Raw genomic sequence first — 19,596 nt, forward strand, 5'->3', positions numbered from 1 at the left:
GCTTTAGCATAAGCTCGAGTCTGTGTCATTCTTTACCTGTGGTCAGCACAACTGCCAGAAAAGTTTAATGTGCAGCTGCTACCCAGTGTGCTTTAGCAGAGCTCTGCTTGCCATCTGGGGAATGAGGAGCACAGTTATGATTTGTTCATTCAGCCTCTCTGTGTGCCTAAAGCCTCCACAGTTCTCCACTGTGAGGTACTCCTGAAAATGTCTTACTTGACAAGTTTGAGGGATGAAGGAAATATTACCATTTCTCTCAGTGTGAGAGAATATTCTGAAGGAAAAAAATATTAATGGGATTTTTCCAATACTATTTGCAATTAATTGCTGTTAATTCTCATTTCAATGAATATATTCTCAGGAATCACTTTGGATTGCAAGTAAACCCATCCCTGCTTAGCAGTAAGCTTTATAATTTCTTAACACAGAGAGTCAAATACCCACAAATTGCTAATGAAACCACCTAAAATTTTCCAGACTTCTAAAATTGGTTACTTTTCTGCTACCAAGCTGTGTCCTAGTTAATTAGGACTGGATGTTTGCTTAGCATTAGACATAAAAGAAATCTCAGTGGCTTCAGTGGGGTTGTTTACATATCTAAGCATTTTGGTAGTTTTGAAGTGCAGTGCTCTGTGTGGAGCTTATCAGCTTTCAAACACAGTTGACTAATTATTCACTTTGTACTAAAGCCCCAATGTATGCTGTAATAAATATTTCCATCTCAGGAAAAAACCTATCAGTAACAGAAGAAAATCTCCTACCCAGCATATAAGTAATTTCTCTCTACAGATTTCTACTAGGTGTGTATTTTTGCAGCCAGCTGGTCTGCAGTGATTCCCAGGAACTCAGAGTTCACAGAGAAGTGATCTTCTGCAGAGCCCCATCAAATGAAAAGCTCCTGCCAACAGTGCTATGCAGATTTTTTTAAATTAAAGATGGACTCTGAGAAGGAACATGGAGAACATTTGCTGAATATGTTGTCTGCTGAGCAAGGCCTGCCTGCAGCTTCCAGCTCACAGGAAGGCAGTGACCTTGTATGTTCTGACTTATGCAAACTTGGTGGGAAATGATAAAGAAACAGTGTTCTTCAGATAACCTTCACACTGAAAACCATCTGGAGAAAGAACTACATTTTGTGTTTATAATTACTGTCCTCTGGAGCTCCTTGAGGTGGTGCACCTGGGATTTGTCCCTGCTGGGAGCCTGTGCCCCCAGAAGTACCTGGGTGACTGGGGTGCCCTGGGGTGTTTACCTCAGCTCTGGAGGCATTTTCAGCAACAATTATCACTACTGGCAACAACTTTGCAAATGGAGCAGGCTGTCCAATACATGTTTTTGGGAAGTCTTTGCAGGAGGCATACAGAGATTATATTGTCCTAGGTCTTTCTTTTCAAAGGTGTTTTATAAAGTAAGAAGTGATTTAATTTTTTCTTGGTTGAAAGCCTAACAATGTGGTGTGCACGATAACATCAGCTCCACACTAAATGCTTTTAGCTCAAGGTTTCTAACTACATTCATTAATCAGCCTAACAATGCCTAGGGAGCCTAAAAAGCCTAACAGTGACTAGGGAGCAATTACAAAAACATTCCAACTATTTTTTATTCCTTTTAATTATCACGTTTATCTTAGTCGCCTGATACACACCTTTTGTTTTAAGAAGGGGTAGAGATTTTTCACATTTTCAAAGCCTCAAAAAATTATTTGGTTTATGAATCAAAAAGAGAAGTACTGTATTCTTCATCTTCAGAAGTCATATCTGCACACCTTCACCCACTTCTCCCCAGGAGGTTCTTTGGGTGTCATATTTCCTCTCAGCTGAGCAGCAGTTTCTCTTTCAGAATTGTGTTAACACCATTTTTTCAATGTTTCTGAGAAGTTTGCTAGATAGCAATATAAAATATTGCTTTCTCCTATCTTCTGTATCCTTCCCTCCCCCAGACTTGGACAGAAAATGACAGAAGCTGCCACATGCATGAAACCTAGTGTTATCTGCACAGAGCAGGAAGGGAGCAGCTGCTGAATCCCAGTTGTGCCTTGCTCTATTCAGCAATGTCCAGTGGCATCACTTGCAAATGTATCTGAAAAATACATTTAACAAAATGCATTCTGAGGAGAAAAAATGCTAATATTCCCCTTTGTTTTATGTTGGGAGTTTTTGGACACCAAGTGCATGAAATCTTGAATCATATGGCATTTGCAGGAAAGCATGATTTTACCTCTCATTTACCCAGAACTGTGTGTGGCAGTTTGAAATGATGCTCAAGAGATTACAGACATGCTTTCCAATCTTACTCTGCACCTGGTGCTGGAAGATCACTATCAAAACAGTAAGGCAGCCAGTCCCAAAATACTGTTGGATTTTAGTTTCAGACTTTCCTGGAAAAGCTGCTTTAGAAAATTGCACCCAAAATTGCACCCAAATTCCTGTGAGTTTTCAGTCTCTTGAATGTCTCTCTGAATAAGCAATTCTGAGAAAAACTGTGCTTCATGCATTTGATTGTGAATTAAGGATTTTATCTTCTTAGAGTTGATAATCCAATACCATTATTATCTGAACTGTGGCATATAATGTGGCCCCTTTTCAAGGTAAGTTCAGTTTTTATATAGTTCTATTTCTAATAAACATGCAGCCAAGACTGGTTTTGTGCTGTGTATGAATATGCTGTTTGCTTTACACTGTGGGAAAAGTGCAATGCCACGCTATGCCAAAATCTTTACTCTCAGGGTGTTGGGGTGTTTTTAGCACATCTTTGTGAAGCTAACAGTTTGAAGTCATGGTGGAGTCCCCGGATTCAATTTTCTGTTAAAAATCCATAAAAACAGCTTATTTCACAGAAGATGTGAAAAAGCTACTCAGCTACTCAAAAAAAGGAAAAAAAATGAAAAAAAAAATGAAAAAGAAAAAGAGAAAAAGAAAAAGAGAAAAAGAAAAAAATGGAAAAGAAAAAGAGAAAAAGAAAAAGAAAAAGAAAAAGAAAAAGAAAAAGAAAAAGAAAAAGAAAAAGAAAAAGAAAAAGAAAGGGTGGGTGTTCCAGAGACAAGATGGTTGCAATGCCCTTTCAGACATGGTCAATATTTTGAAAGCACTTTTTAGCTTTTTTTTTTTTCTTCTTTTTGAAGTTGATTGCAAAGGTCATGTTTTGGTGCTGCTTTGACCACACTCAAGGGAGAAGGAGATGTATGGATTAAATACCTAATGCAGATGCTTATGGATGAGCACCATGGCTGCAACAGTTTGGAGCTTGCTTAGTCATGATGATCTGTTCTTTCTTTAAATAATAGTGGGGGGAACAGGTTTTTTCTCCCTTTTTTCCCTAAATGTAACCAATGTTTTGAACAATTCTGGTATTCTTTTTTCTCACCTTTCAGCAGAATAATCAGTGATTAGATGTATGTAATTTTTAGCAGTGTAAGTTTTGAAAGAAATTATACAAAAATCATGCTTTCTTGTGCAAGGTGCTTCTTAAAACACCTAACACTAATAAAATTCTTACTTTTTTGCATTCCCTTCTGAGCTGTACACTGTTTGGTATTACAGATATTTACATCTGAGATGGGATACTTGTACCTGCATATATGTCATGCACTTTAGATGGTTTGCATTTAGATCTTTTGTTCATACTCTGTGTTCATTTGTGTTTCAATGCAAGGGCTGCTGGGATCAGTAGGTTTTGAACTCAGATTTCCTGAAAAATAGAATACAGTTTAGTAAAAAGTATATTTTAAAAGGGATGTTTCCATTTTCTCTTGCTAGCTTTAGTAAAAGTGACACACCATCAGCACTATTGATTCTTACCATGACTGACCCTTTCCATCTGCAGTGCTGTCTGCCTCTGGCTTCTTTCCATTTTTCCTGTTGAGGTGGAAGGGCTGTGCCAGCTGCTGTGCCTCACATCTCAGGGCACTGCAGTTTCAACAAGCAAAGCAACAGGAGTGTGATCCACTATGTATTCATCTAAATGTACAAGTAAATAAATGATCAGGTTAATAAGTTTTTGCTTCTTAAGGTGGCACACAAGTTGTCTTTCAACGCACAAGATACCTGATTGTGCTAAAGATGTAAATGATTATTCTCTGCTTGCATCTTTAGGTGGAGGCCCAGCTGTTTGTCCTCACTGAGTAGCTCACTGAGAAGAAAGCTGCAGAAGGCTACAGAAGGACAAATGTGGTCGGAGCCCTTCTGTGCTGGTCTGAGTTTCTTTGGAGGGGAGCAGTGGCACACTGTGAGTCTGCCAGTGCAGCACCAGGCTGCAGCTTTTTGAGTCAGCTTAATGAAAGTGGGGTCAAATCTATGGGCATATATCTACAGGCATTTATATTAAAATCAAAGGACAGTCAGTATCAGAACCTTTGTAAGGCATGCTTTGCTCTGCATTGTGACAGTGAGCAAGCAAAGTTGCAGACCCTGTGGATAAATGTTCTGTCATGAGTATATGCTTTTAAATGTAAATAAACTAATTTGTGTGCTCTCTTTATAAAAACAGGAATTAGCATTTCAACTGACCAGCACGGATTTCAAATTTATTGTATCCCTGGTTTACTCTTCACTCCCCAGTGTGCACAGCACTCACTCACAGTTTTTCCCCATGACACAGACAGATGTTTTGGGGCAATACATTTCTGACTTTTCAAATAGTTTGTAATTTTCCATTTCTAACAGTTTATTATGCTGTCACATTTTTTCTGTTTTCATCATGGAAATTTTGGGAATTTCAGGGTCTCTTGTTGGCTCTGTTTCCATACACAAGGAATTCAGTCCTGTAGCATTTGTATTATGAGATCACCAAAAGACTAAATCAGGTTTTAGCATCCTTTAACCCTCAAATATTATTTTGAGCCACTGATCCCTTTAGAAATAATGGTCAGTGAAATTGTTCCACAGGAAGAAGATGCTGATCAGCAGGTCTCCCTGCATTTATAAACTCACCTTTAATGATCACTTTAAGGTCAGGGTGATGAGAAATGCTTCAAAGCAAATGCAAAGCAGTATTAACTTCCACTAGCTGTTGTCTCTATTAGGGTGAGGGTGTCCTGCAGCTAGAGAAAGAGCTATGAAGCTTCTTTCTAGTGCTTATATATTTCTCACTTGTGTCAACCCACGTTAGATCTCCAGTGCATAACCTGTCTTCTACCCCAGACTAGCCTAAGAGGGGATAAAATAAAGGGAGAAAGTAGAAGCTTTCATGAATTGCATTGTACTATAACTAAATGTAGACCTCTTTATCCTGTCTTGAGGGAGGATCTTGGAATCTTTGGGTCCCTTACACCCTTATGATTTGTTTCTGCGCATTGTAGCCAATAAAGACCTTGCTATCCCAGTACAGAGATAATAATGCACAAGAGGAGAAAAAGTAAAGCCTGTGGCTACATGATGGCTACAAAAGAGGCTTTGTAGGCTGCATATCTTGCATTGCTGCTAAGCAAATTATGTGACTGTGGGCAGGTCAGAAAATTTCAAGTATCTATGGGTTTTTTTGTAACACTGCCTCAGGTTTTGAAGAAAAGCATTTTTCTTTGGTTGCAGGGTACAACATAATTGACTAGTAGGAGTATGAAACAGTTGGCAGTTCCAAGACACTTTATAGAATTAAGTATTCTAACCTCTTTTAAAAATCCAGTATTACCAGCAAAACCAATGATTCTGCTCAAGCATTTATTACCAGTGTTAAAATGAAAATGATACCTTAGGGATTTAAGTGCTTCACTTCTTTCTGCAAGTGAGATGTTCATACTAGCTGCCACTTCTTTCCTTCAAATTATCAGAAACAGCCCTAGGGAAAGCTCTAGCTACCCAGGAAAGGCAGATGTCAAAAACCCTACAAATCTTTTCTGGAAATCTGACTCTTACACTGAGGTTAAAGAGAGAAGACAGAGAGGAGCAAATTCTGTTTCTCCCTTTTCCAGAGTACAGATTTTTATTTTTTTTTTTTGATAGAGGGCAAAATTTGGAGCTTGCTTTGATGAGGAGCTCTAAACACATTCTGTAAACTCAGAGTTCCCCTTTAAATTTACTTGTTCAAACTGTTCAAACTGAAGGGGAACACAGCAAACGCAGCACCACTCAGTCATGTGTCCTGTTTGTGGTTAGTCACACAAAGCAGATTTTTTCAGATGCTAACCTCTACTCTATTTTTTTTAAATAAAGAAGACTGAACACAGCTGCTCTTGACATCAAAAACTGTCACTGAACAAATAAAAAAAGCATTATGCTATCAAAGTAACAGCTGACATTTAGAAATTACTGCAGTGAGCTTACCTAAGAGATGCTGAGGACAAGACCTGCTCTATGATGAAGTATCTTTTCTCATTTTCTTGAACCCAACCTGTGGGTTTTGTCAGCATATCACATCATTCAGTTTGTCTCTGGTGGTGTGTTTACCCAAAAGTTGTTCTTTATCAGGAGGTTGCTGGTGTTTCCTGTCATCGCTACATTGGTCCATGGTGTTTAGAAGAATAAAAAAATTGCTGCTACAGAAAATGTCACAAAATTAAATTAAAGTGAAAAGAGACTCCTTAAAGTTATGATAACAAATGGAAGAGGAAATGTTACTGTAATATGACATTTAAAAAAACCCAAACAAACATAAAACCCCTTAAGCACTGCAGTGAGTCATGAAACCAAATATTTTTCGTTGTCTTTTGTGAATCTTCTATTTCCAAGCTTTGTTTTCCACCACAAACAATGCAGGATTCACCCTGCATCTGTTGAGATAGGACTGGTGGCAGCCTCTGGCCACCCAATCTACAATCATGGCCCTCCCTATGAAGGACTGTACCCACACTGAACATTTTTCCCACATTTCTAAACAGTTGACCTGTCTCTCAGGTTTCCTAACCATCTCCTTCTTTGCCTTGCAAGGCAAATTCAAAGACTGAATTCCATATCAGATCCAGAGATTACTTTTCACTGGAATTTTGAATGGCAATGAAATTGCAGAGTTTCCTAGCACCTTTTCAGGCCCACAGCATCTCTGCAGAGAAGTGAGCCCTGGGCACTGCAGACCACCATCAAGGAGGCAGCTGCAACACAGAGAGAAAAATCTGGGCCTTACCTCATCCTGGTCCCCACAGGTGGCTCCTGACCTGCCAAGAAGTTTTCCCCAGTCCACAGAAACTCACTTTTGAAGAGGCCACTTCTCTCATTGCTAACCTCTTCATTGTTTTCCCTAGCAATCCCCAAACAAACCCTGCTGAGCTTCTGCTTTGACCCCAGCTGGCAACCATTTGTTGGCTGGTTTGTTTGGTTTTTTTTTCTTCAGGCTACAGCTGCTCAGCAGCTTCCTTGCACAAAAGGAGTTCTAACTGCAGACTTCTCCTCAAGGACAGATGACTTAGAGACTTAAACTCTCCAGCCTCTCAGTCACATGATTTGGGGAAGGATGGGGACAGGCAAGGTGGAACTTCTGCAAAAAGGCTGTTCACCTGGAGCTAAGAGGTGTTTCCTGACACAGGCAAACCTATTCACAAGTATCCTATGCTCAATGAGATAGCCAGATATGCTCCTCTCAAACAAAAAGGACTGTTCCTTTAACTCAGCCATCAGAATATCCTGATCTGATCCAGCAGGGATATCTCTCAGCCACGTAGATGCCATTATTCCATTCATGTGGGCTGACTGCCTGGAAACATCTCTGCAGCCAAATCTACAATGGTGTCCCCTGCAGCAATTGCTGCTGGCTCACTGTCCTCAGCCAAATGCCTCTGGCTGTGTTACAGTCTTGGATTTTGCATTCTGAGTCATTTTCTCTCATTTGTTTTTATGTAAGTTGTTGAGTCTCCCTTAGGAGTGTTTTTTTTTCTGAAGGAAAATCTTTACTCCTCTTATGTTTAATTACAGAGCATGTGGAAAGGGACATTTCAGGTTGTTTTCTACCGAGTTCCTCTGACACCATCCCTCCTTCAGGTATCCCCATTAACTGGCAGTTTTTGCTTCAAGTGTCTTTCCAGTATAACTGAGCCTGATAGTTGTTGCTCCAACCAGTTGTCTCCTGGGACATGAATGCCAACAGACAGTTCAGAGTAACCTCATAGCATTTATTACTTCTCCTACCTGCTTAGCAAAGTCCAGATTTCACAATGTCAAAATAATTGGAATGTTACCCTCCATAAGAGAAGCTAAACCAGCAGATTTTACTGTGGCCTTTCAGTGAGCCAGTCAAATGAGGAAAGGGCTGCAGTCTTGTTTTAAAGCATTGGTAGATGAATTGCTGTGCAATGAAAGTCTCTGTTGGCTCAGTGACAACCTGAATCAGCACAGAGCTGGGGCCTGGCAGGGATGATGCTGCCACTGCTGCTGCTGTACTTTGCTCTCTCTAAGTCTCATTCTCTGCCAACAGTGGTAGAAGCATGTGGGGAAGTGCCCTGGCTGTTCTGGGGGCCAAAGGTCATTTTAAATAAAAGCCGAATGTGTAATAGCTTTTCTTTGACAGCTTTCTGTTCTTGTATCATTATTTGGCCATTCTTTCTCTCAAGCAGATAATTGTCTTCACTGATAAAGGATGTCACAGTGAATTTCTGTTTAAACCAAATGAGCATCTTATTTGTCCAGCAAGATGAGAGCCCCTTGTTTTACTGTGTAATCCTCATGGCAGAACAGCTCATGGGGCTCCCCATAACTTCAGCATAAATTCTCCCAGCGACAGGTACTGATTCTCCTTTCTGATACCACATGGGCACCAAATCTCTGGAAGTGGCACACTGCTGCTGCTCTGAACCTCTGTCCATGCAGAAGATTCCTGTGCTAATGCCAAAACAGCAGAACCAAGTGCCTGCAGTAGTCCTGAGGTTTGCCAGTCTTCTGTGACTGTATTGGTAGGCTAAAGACAGTCACTGACATTGGTAAACCATGAGGTTTTTCTCTGGCTCCATTTTGGCCTGGGAACATCCCCAGGCACACTGGATTTCCTAGGCCATACACTTACTTTACTGGCTTATACCAGCGTACACAAGCTATGATAGCAGAGGTCCTCACCAGGAAAACCCAGCAATAAGCTTGAGTTTAGACAAGGAGTAGGATAAACTTCTTGAGTAGTGTTAGAGTTTTGAGAGAGTTTGGGTGAAACTGCTCACATTTTAGATGTTTCCTTGTCCGACCTACTGCATTCTGACTACCAGAAATTCCTCTAGACAATACTAACTAACTAACCTTAGCTGAAGAGGTGGAATCAGAGTTTATGTTTAGTGGTGAAGGAATAAGTGAGATTTGTCTAGTATGTCATCTGAGTGGTTTGAAACACAAAACCTAACTGGGTGCTTATTCTATAGGTCTTGACAGGGTAATTATCTTGAAAGTTATGGTGTGCAAAGACATGCAGAAGCCTTTTGGACTGGGTGGAGATTCTGGATTCAGCAACTTAGACTTTAGAATTATGAAATGATGGATACAACTGACAGGAAGAAAGTATGGAAATGAACAACAGGATTTAGGGCTTCTCAAGACTGAGACTGACACAAGAACTTTAATTGGCAAAGTGAATACGTGTCCTACAAAATGTCCTAGGCTAGAAAGCCAAAAAGAAATACATGCTAATATCTATGCTTTCACAATAATTCAGAACTGCTGTTTGAAGTACTGTATATCTATTTTCAAACACATATAGTTCAGTAGATAAGAATGTACTTGCCAAAGCCTAATGCAAAAAGCTAGAATATTATTTTGTAAAGTTATCCTCCTTTGAAATGAATTTAAAAGGAATAAATTTATAATAAATTAAAAAGGAATAAATTTGTATTAAATTACAAAGGGATGCTAATTGTCACATTTTTATTACAAAGCTTGGCTTGGATAAACTAGCACATGAAATAACTTAAAATAGCTTTTCAGTCATTTCTTTGGTGATCTGAGACCAGCATAATTGAGTAGGAAAAATCTGAAAAGCTGACACATAATTTTTTTAAACTAAGACAAGTTCCCTAAATTTGCAGAGACAATTTTTAGAAGATGCTAAGATTCTGAGGTTTTGGGGGTTTGGTTTTTTCTTTGTTTTGGGGATTTATTTGGGAGAAGTTTAAAAATATCGACACTAAATTCTGTCAAATGAACTGTGAAATCTGACTTTTTTTTGTAAGAAAACTCTCTGCTTGTAAGATTTTGGAGACTTCTCAGCTTCAAATTCTTTATAAACCAAGAATTTCCTCATAACATTCTTTTAAAATACATTCTCAGCTGAAGTTTTTGAATCTCAGTACTGTTGCTCAATTTACATTTTCAAAAGCTATTCCACTGATAGAAATGTACAGGAAAGCTTATTATGCAGCTGCTTATATATGGTGGGAAATATACTGGAGCAATAAAGGAAATCTTAATATTTGGGCTACTGAGATAAACAGGGTAATAACAATATTTAGCATAAATGTGGAGGAAGTAATAGCTCAGAAAGAAGGAGGTAGTATCTATTTTGGGATACAGATAAGCCAGAGCCCAATGGGAAAGGAAGAAAATGTCGATTCTTTACCATAAAACTTTGTATTTTGTCTTTATTAAACAATGTGCTTACACTCCCATAGCATAGCATTTCCTTTTACATGTGTCCGAAAGCAGGAAAGGATGGGGGATGAGGCTTCAGAAGATAGGAAGAAAGGCTGGATAACGCCAGTTTTAAACAGAGGGAAATGGAGGAAGCAGCTAATTATAGTCTTTTCAGTAGGAGGAAACCACTTGGAAGAGCCTTGGCCCTTCGGGAGAGACTGGGAAGCGAAGTAGCTGTCAGGATGGCTTTATGGGGAGTGGTCCCAGCAGACAAAGAGCATCTGTCTAGGCAAGGAAAGGAGGTCACATTTAAAAGCAAGCTATCTAGGGTAGAGACAAAGACTGATCCTAATCTCTCAGATATGTTAAACCTGCTTCAAGTAGCATTTATCACTGGTTTGTTTGGGGGTGGGTGTGCTAACAGCATGTTACCCACTTTTTCAACATGACCTGCTTTCCTCATCTGGCAGAGACAACATGGACATTTTTTTCTGTCAAAGGGAAACAAACAAACAAACAAACATACAAACCCCTATCAGGAAAACTCAAAAACTCAACATTTATGTCAGAAACAGATATTTTCTGAATGGATTTCAGTCAAGTTTTTTAGTAATAAATTTAAAGAAGATTAAATATTTAAATATGATCATGATGCTTGTTCATAGATAGAGATATCCTACAGGAGGCCAGGTGGGAGCACAGCTCAGGGACAGTAATTGGACTTTGACCCAGAATATTTCACACCTGGGAGGAAGTCTCCTGTTTGGGATTTCAGAGAGAGCATTATCAAAGCCGCTGAATATCACAACATAAGATGGGGAGCTTAATAGGTTCATCCTGTCATTCCACTACCCTTCTGCAGTATCTTTCTTCTCAAGCTAAGGTATTTTAGCTTGCACCGCTCATTAAGAAAACGAAATAATAATTTTTCTTAGTAGTTAACCCAGGTGCAGAGAAGTTATGTATGAGATTTTGTAACCTTTGCTCAGTTTGGTGATTGCTCACTCGCGTGTTGTAACCAGAGCAGTCAGTGGGACTGCTGATGTGTTTTCATCACCATGAGTAAGGATGACACCACCCTGCCCAAGTGCCTGGTACACAAGGTTGCATGGGAAGTACATGGAAGAGCTGGCAGAATTCTCCTGATTCCAGTACCTCTGCTGATCAAATAGGCAAAAGTTCAATGCTGTTAAAGTAGGAAGTTATCTGCTACAGTAAAACCAAACTGCAAGTGGTAACACATGAATACAAAAGAAGGAAAAAGGGACCTGTGGACAAGCATGGCCTAGAAGTATTGATCCTGTGTACGGTGAAAAAAATTGAGTCCACAAAGTCCTTTCAGTGACATTAGTGGTTTTATTGGTGGAGGAGCTGATCCTACAAACTGTTCTGTGCCATCCCATAGCCAGAGCAAGACTTTTAGGGGCAGGGGTCAATGGACCAGGACAAGAGAAATGGGATTTCTGTTTTTTAATTAAATAAAATGTAGGTGGATGGACTCTATCTCTGAATAAAAGTTCTTGGTTTTGACCTCATTAACCAAGTCTGTGAAGTAAACAAAGCCTAATGCACAGTATTAATCATGTGATATTTTATTATAATACTGGATTAATATACTTCCCAAAGAAAAAGTTTCTGTAGGACTTCATATTCTCAGGGACTGTGGAACTTGTAGGTGGGAGGAAAATACTGTAAAAGTGACCATATTTAAATAAAAAGTGCTAACAGGTTAGAGAGTGGTTTAGCCACCAAGCTTAGGCTATCTCACTAAGTATCCTCTATAAGCTCCCCCTTCCAGCCAGTTCTTTGGACTCATGGCAGATAATTTTTCCTCACAAAAGATGATGCCCCCAGATCACATCTGCTCCTCTCTTGACACTTAAAATGCTGGGGGCAGGTGCTGGCATGGGAGGCAGCAGCTTTTTATCTGGAGCCATCTCTAAGGGGGAGAATTACAGGAGGGCACAGTCAGCACAGCATGCTAATTTCCATTTTCCCTGTTCTCAAGTGCAATGGGTGTTTTTAAGTTTATGGTAATGATTTCTTGAGGAGGCTTTTAAAACTCAGACACTTTCTTGTCCTATGCCAGACTGAAACAAAGCAATATTATTTGTGAGATAAATGCTAATCATTCATTAGTAAAACTTTCTGCCATGTTCCAAACCCTGTTGGCCTTGCCTCAGCTGATGGAATGTGTACATTTGGATTTATAAAAGCAGAGAGCGTTTTTTACTATAGGAAATTTCTTTTAGCACTTAAATAGCAAATCAAGACAAAATAAAACTTTTTGCATTGTCTCAAATTTCAGGGAATTGTAACCAGCTTCTTTTTTTCCCTCTCTCTCATTTTCCAGCTTTTCATAACAGCATAAATAAAGCTGAAGTGTTTGCTAGTTGGTTTGTTTGTTTCTGTTTTTTAATGGAGACTTTGCAGCCTGGTGAGCAAAGGAGTTCCTGAATTAACTCCATTCAGCAATATACTGGCACTGACACTGCTCAAACACCACACTCTGCTCAAGTCTACACTCTTTGTGTTGCTTCTTAAAACTAGACATTATGCATTCCTTTTGTAGCCAAAGAGCCCTTGCAGAGATTTATCTCGATACTGGGAATCCTCACAGAGTGTCAGTCTCACCAAAGCTGACAGACACCCCTTTACTGACCGTGGACAGGCTTTGGATCAGGACTTATGTTGAGCCACAAGTCAGAGCTGTGGCTGGGCAGACAGATTAACCTCTTTTCGTGGAAGGGAGCGTGACTCAGTACAATGAGCAGGCAGTTGTTGCCTGCCAACAGGCAGAGCTGTCCTTTTATGAAATTTAAATTGATTGCCCCTTAAACCCACCAGATTTGGAGAAGGCTGCAGAGTAGGGTTGTTGCTGTCCAGGTATTCTCCTACATGGCAATCAGGAAGGTGAAGAGGAATAAGTCTTGTATTTCCTGACTTCTTACAGTTCCTAAAACAACAAGTAGCAGCAGTGATTTGTCAAGTTCAATGCAGTTCCCCCTCATTGCCCTCCTCACCCAGTCCTCGCTGGGGGAGAGCTGGCTCACTGCAGCAACAGCAGCTCTGCCCAGACAGCAAACTTCTGTGAGCAATGAGGTCATGGAAACCCATGACATCCAAACCTTCATTTCCAGCAATGTTGATGTCTGCAAGATGCTGGCCCTCACTACAATTACAGTGGTGTCCGTCTGTCTGTCTGTTCTCCTGGAGCACAGGAGCACTGTTTGTGCAGGGACAGGTAGTTTTGCTTGCTGTGCTAGCTTGTCTCTAGTTCTTTGCTTTTTTGATAACTTATTTTTGAAGGTACTTACAGCATGACAAGATAACATATTTTACAGAATATCCCAGAAATATCACAGTGAGCCATTGAGTATGTACATACAGCTACTCAAGCTTACCTGGTCAAAACTTCATATGCTCTTTCAAAACTCTTGAGTGTATTAAGATTACTTAAGCATTTTGTTGAAAAACTATATTTTAAGATGGATATACCATTCTGTGATCACAGAAATATGACTGAATCCATGCTTAAGGTATTTGCATTGATTTTGATGGGTCTACGACAACATTACACTTGATCTCCAAACCCAAAATCTGAATGTCTCTCCATCAACGCTTTGCAATGACAAAGAAGAGAGAAAATCCTCACATAACTTCATTCCACTGCAGCTCAGATTACTTTTCTTTTGAAGGTAGCATGTGTAATTATCATTTGTTGAGCTAGATGCTAACAGCACCTATCTGGCCCCAGACATGTAATAAAGTTGTGCTCTTAAATCTTCACAAATCATTACTTAATGCTAACCTTACAATTAAACTCTAGCTGTATGCTCTGCGTTGCTGGTCCCCTGCCTTTCTGCTTCAGAACAGCCCCTGATCTGTGCCAGCAAGCTTCTTGTTGAGGTCACTTCCAGTGTGGCCAGCATCTCCTCACCTGAGGGCTCACACCCAGAGAAACTCAGTGATTCATCACTGCAGCCTGAGAAGATTGAATTATCCACTCAGGGATTCCTAAACCATGAGTTTGCTGCTATTTCATCACGTGCTTTGCTCTGGATTATAAGCAACTTCCTTTTCCCAGCTCTTTAAACCTGATGGGTCAGCAGGTGTTTAATCCCCTCTGCTCCTCATTATTGACACATCCTCCCCAGACATGGCTCCTCTGTTTGTGTGCGTGTGCTTTAATGACCCGCCGGCCAAATTCCTTCACAAAGTGAATCAGGCTGCCCTGCCAAACCAGTCCTCCACCCATCAGCAAACAGAGCCTGTGCACGCTGTCCTGATGCAATAACCATAAATAAGGACCCTGTGATAAGAGCTTCAGGAGAGCTTGAAAAACACAGTGACACGATGGTGTCTGTGAGAAGCAGCCTACACTGGAGCAAGGCAAATGCACAGGGCTGGTGCTAGTGCTGAACTTCATCCTCAAAACAAAACTGTCCACTATTTTTTGTCTAAGTTCCTTGTACTGTCACCCCTGCAGACAGACCTGCTGAAGAAAATGACCCAGTAAACACAAGGAAAACCAGAACTGGCTCTGTATAAGTTGCCTGTGTGGAATATCTGGCTACTTTTTACAGCACATTATAAAATCTCTGAACAAACACAAGCTCAGCTTATATGCAGGCATTAAATGAGAATTTTTTTCAGAAGAATCTTGTACTCAGAGCATAGAAGTCTTGGAAAAACTAGCCCCTGATAGCTGCTATGATGTCTGTCACAAATACTTTGGAGGAAGCAGCAACTATTATATAAAATATGAATTTATATAATTTGGATTGTAACTAGATTTACAACAGAAAAATTAGATGTAACACATATCCTTGGGCAAGATGCAACATCTTTTTTCTGTTAGATCATGTAGCAGCTGTCAAGGTTGCATCCTGTAGAGGCAGTAAGAACATAAACCAATACAAATCCTGAATTTCACTCTAATGACCTACATACCTTTAATCAACCTTCACTGCTTTATCTGCATCCATCTGCTTCATATTGGATTAATGCATAGTTACAAAACAATTTACAAAAAGACCTTCAAAGAACTTCATAGTATCTTAGCATATTTAAGTATCTCAGAATCCTCCCAACTAGCAAATGACATAATTAGACCCAAACAGCAGCGAAATTCAGGATGTTTGATAAAATATTTCTTTTTCACAAGCCTCTGGAGGAAATTCAGTGTCAGATGCATCCTGAGAAGATGGATGGTATCCTGCAATTAAGAGGCCTCTATCCTGCAAAAAAGGCATTTCCCTTTCCTACCTTCTCCACTCACCAGAATGGCACTGCTTAGTCAGGGAAAAAGAATTGAGAGACAGGGTTATTTTTTGAACAATATTATGCTAAATTTAGGTTAATCTCCTTGTCTGCCTTAGGGCGACATGCCAGACGGATCAGGAACTGTTATCAGCACATTGCTACAGAGAGGGCAAAACATGCTGTGGTGACAGATGGATCCAGTCTGTGGCAATTTGAATTTTGCCATCCCCTGGCAGAGCAGAGGATGTTCCCTTGCACTGTGTGTATGGACTGGCTCACCCTTTCCCCAAACAAATTGGTTCAGAAGCAAGGGCTGATGAACTGAAGTCACTCCTCCTGTTTTGTTAGGAGCATTGTGAAACCACTTCATGCTGAATCCAGGAACAATCCTCTTTGCTGTCCCACTCCTGCTGCTGTCTAAAAAACCCACACCATGGTATTAACATTCATCATCTCACACAGTTCCTGTGTCCTTCTGTCCTGTGTACCAAGCTGCTCACTGGAGATTGAATTTCCTGAGAACTAGTTCTTAAATCCAAATTTTTATCTCGCCACATTACATTGTAACTAGAAGGCATTCTTGCATGCCATGCAGAATTCCCTGTCAAGCCATCTGCCCAAATTTCAGCAGGTCAGAATAGTTCAAGCAGTCCAACATCCTGAAAATGTACTTTTAACATTCCACTTTGTTTTACTTTTAAAAGAAGTGCCATATCTCCTCTGAAGTAATTCTTGCCACCATTTGCTATGTCCACTAGAGTTCGGCTGTAATTACGAAATTCATTATTAGAAGCAGATGATGATTATTATTATTATTATTGATATGTAAATGGAGCATACACCTTAAGAGATAGATTTCCTTTTCAACTGTTGAAGCGAGATGACTTTTTTGTTTGTTTGTTTATTTAAGATACTAGAATCAGATTCATAGATATTCTAAGCCCTAAGAAGAATGGTGCCAGGAAGCACTTTCAGCTCTTTCCAAAGTCATACAATCATGCCGATTCTGACAGGAATTTCTTTGGATTAAGCTGTTCTGGTGATTATGGTTTGTGTTTGAAATGACATGACTTTTCTTGAATTTTTCTCTTTTGAGTTCTCAGATTTCCAAAGATTTTATACTCTGTTACACACTTTAAAAATTTTCGCATTATTAGGTACAGATAATCTGTACTTCACTGTACAGATTACAGTGAAAACACTCCAGATAGATCTATACAAGGCCTGAAAAAAACCTATCCAGTTGCACAGAGGCCAGCTGGAGAAAAGCAGCTGACTTACTGGAAAACCAGCTGTATGTGATCCTCAGAAGGATTGCCAGGGACGACAAGAATTTCCATCTTGGATGCAAGGAAACAAAAGCAATTTGGGATAAAAGTTAGAGTATATATTGTCTCTACATTGGAGTCCCTTTAAATAGATACCAAAAGTATCAGTATATGAGATAATAGATACTGGCACAATTGAACACATGCTAAAAATTGTAAGTTTCCTGGTTTTGTTTAATCAAAATGTGTCATAATTTATTTGGACTAGAACTCTAGCAATTGATGTTTTTAATCACATGCACGCATCTGGAGCAGACAACATTTTCAGAACCATATTTTCCATTTGCCTCACATTAGTCACTTTTGGGAAAAGATCAGCTTTCTGGGACTTCAGACCATTTGTTCCAGGGTCATCTCTTACTGACATTGAGTCTGTTTAGACAGAGGCTTTTTGACAAAAATATTGCATAAAGAATAAATATAGCATGACACTCTCAGAGACTGTCAGCTCTGTGACAGAGCTGGATGCTTCTTCTAAACAAAGCCAGGAAACAGTCAAAAGCATCTTGGAATAAAAAGGCAGGAGGTCAGTGAAGGTGACCTTTTAGTCACCTCATATTGGCAGGACCAGGAATGCAACAAATCTAGGTTTATTTAATTCAGGCATCATGATATCCTCTGGTAAGTTCACTAGATTTATATAAGGCCTAAATGAAAACTGTAAAGCAGTTAAGTTTTTAAATTTTATATGTACATTAAATGACACTGTAAGGAAACTATTTCTAATATTGCCATTCACTGCATTTTAAGGTCTAGTGTTCTTTCCATGAGCAACTCCCTCAAGGAGAGGATAGATTTCATTTGTGAATGTTCCAGTCTGGACTGAAATCTGGCATGAAACCATCCAGATTCGTAATTCCAACCATCTGGATCCATAACATTAATAACATTGATCAAAAGTATGCAATGCTTTCAGAAAAGCTATTTTCATCTAATGAGCCAACACCGTAACACATTTTCCCGTGCTTGTCGTGCTACAAGTGGTGGCCAAGGACAGTGCCCAGAACTCGGATGTCAAGTGGCTCTTGGTGTTTTGTAGGCTCCCCAAAATTCCCCAAATTATGGAGGCTGGAGGAGCACCCTGCAGGTGCGCACAAATCCTCCTTTCCAAGGCAGGATCCCTGCGGCAGCGCCCGGGAAAGCTGTCCTGGCACAGCCGGAGGGTTCCCTCCTGCCCAGCCGTGCCAGCCTTGGGGCCACGCTCCTCGGGGCAGCACAAAGCGGCTGCAGTGCAGCAGAGGATCTGGCTCCCCACTCTGTGGCAGGAGCACACACTGGGCTCCTTCTCGGCGCACAGGAGCACACAGACGGGGTTGTGTTCGCCCGGGCACAAGCGAGTATTTATTCTGCCCTCCGCAGGCTGCCTCTCTCCCCGCCGCCCGCCTCCCGGCTTCCCGTCTCCTCCAGCGGCAGGGAAAACACGGGAGCGCAAGCCAAGGACTCGTGAGCTCCAGCTCGGCTGCTGGTATTGACTCATTGTTTGGCCTTGCTTAGTCATTTAACCTCTCTGTCCCTAGTTCCCCCCCGGCAAAGGACGAGGCAGCTGCATTGCCTGGGCAGGACGGCTCTCCCACGAAACACAGGGGCTATTCGGAGAGACGAGGCACCAGCGCTGTCCCTGGGACAGCCAGCCCGCAGCCGGGGACAGAGCAAAGGGCAAGGGCAGAGTCATCCTGTGACTGGAGGTGTGCTGCTGCTGATCTTTAACCTCTGGGAGCCGCGCTCCCGAGCTCTGCCAGCACAGATCCCCGCAGCTGCTATAATGTTGTACGAGCTATTCCCTGTCCTCGCCGCGCTCCCGAGCTCTGCCAGCACAGATCCCCGCAGCTGCTATAATGTTGTACAACGAGCTATTCCCTGTCCTTCTGACAAAGGAAATCATGGCTTACCTCTGCTTACCGACAGCGTGATCCCCTCTGCTCAGAGATGCTGGCTGGCTGCCACATTCCCCTTGGAAACAGAGCGCAGAAATGTAGGACTAACAGGCCAAGCCTTGGACACAGAGAGGCATTTGAAGGAAGGGAATTGCTCTGCCTTGGAAAGTACCCACACATCCTTGCTAACCTTGTAGCTACCAGCCATTACACCAACAAACCTACTGCATGAGAGGCAAGTAGTGCTGCTCAAATGGCTGAACCAATACAGCATGAAGATTTGTGTCAGTGTGTTGTTTCCTTGAGAATTTTCTCCTAGCAAAATTTTAAATTTCTGTGACCTTTGGTAAGGGTTATTCACTGCCACATGTCTCACACACAGTGCGACTAGCAGTGTAACATCATGGTTTTATTATTATTAACAACGATTAGTCACTTCTCTTTTTTCCCCCCCTAATTTCTAGATCTTAAAATTCTAATATGGCAGCATTTCTTTCTCAGCCATAAAAAACCCCTCAAGGCTAGAGGTTGTCATTTACCATTTGGCTTCAGGAGCTGAAGCTTAACAGAGCAATCTGATGGCTTCTGACAAAAGCCGGAAAGCTGCCAACACAGGCACTTGCCAATATTAACAGATAAAAGAGATAGGAAAACATTTCA

The 19,596-nt window shown here is 40.8% G+C and overlaps 1 long non-coding RNA gene across 2 annotated transcripts; it reads right to left on the reverse strand.

The window, feature by feature from the left end:
* Positions 1–1,638: 1,638 nt before the first annotated feature.
* Positions 1,639–6,568, reverse strand: LOC120501358. 2 transcript variants are annotated; one of them, XR_005627267.1, is made up of 4 exons: positions 6,258–6,568; positions 3,798–3,956; positions 3,570–3,687; positions 1,639–2,079 (listed from the first exon to the last, which is right to left on the reverse strand). It is a non-coding gene; the product is annotated as an uncharacterized LOC120501358 (long non-coding RNA). The 2 variants fall into 2 exon arrangements; XR_005627268.1 differs by lacking the exon at positions 6,258–6,568 and adding an exon at positions 4,929–5,028.
* Positions 6,569–19,596: the final 13,028 nt, after the last annotated feature.

The sequence above is a fragment of the Passer montanus genome, unplaced genomic scaffold (genome assembly GCF_014805655.1).
Source record: "Passer montanus isolate IOZ18808 unplaced genomic scaffold, ASM1480565v1 scaffold2, whole genome shotgun sequence".
NCBI lineage: Eukaryota > Metazoa > Chordata > Aves > Passeriformes > Passeridae > Passer > Passer montanus.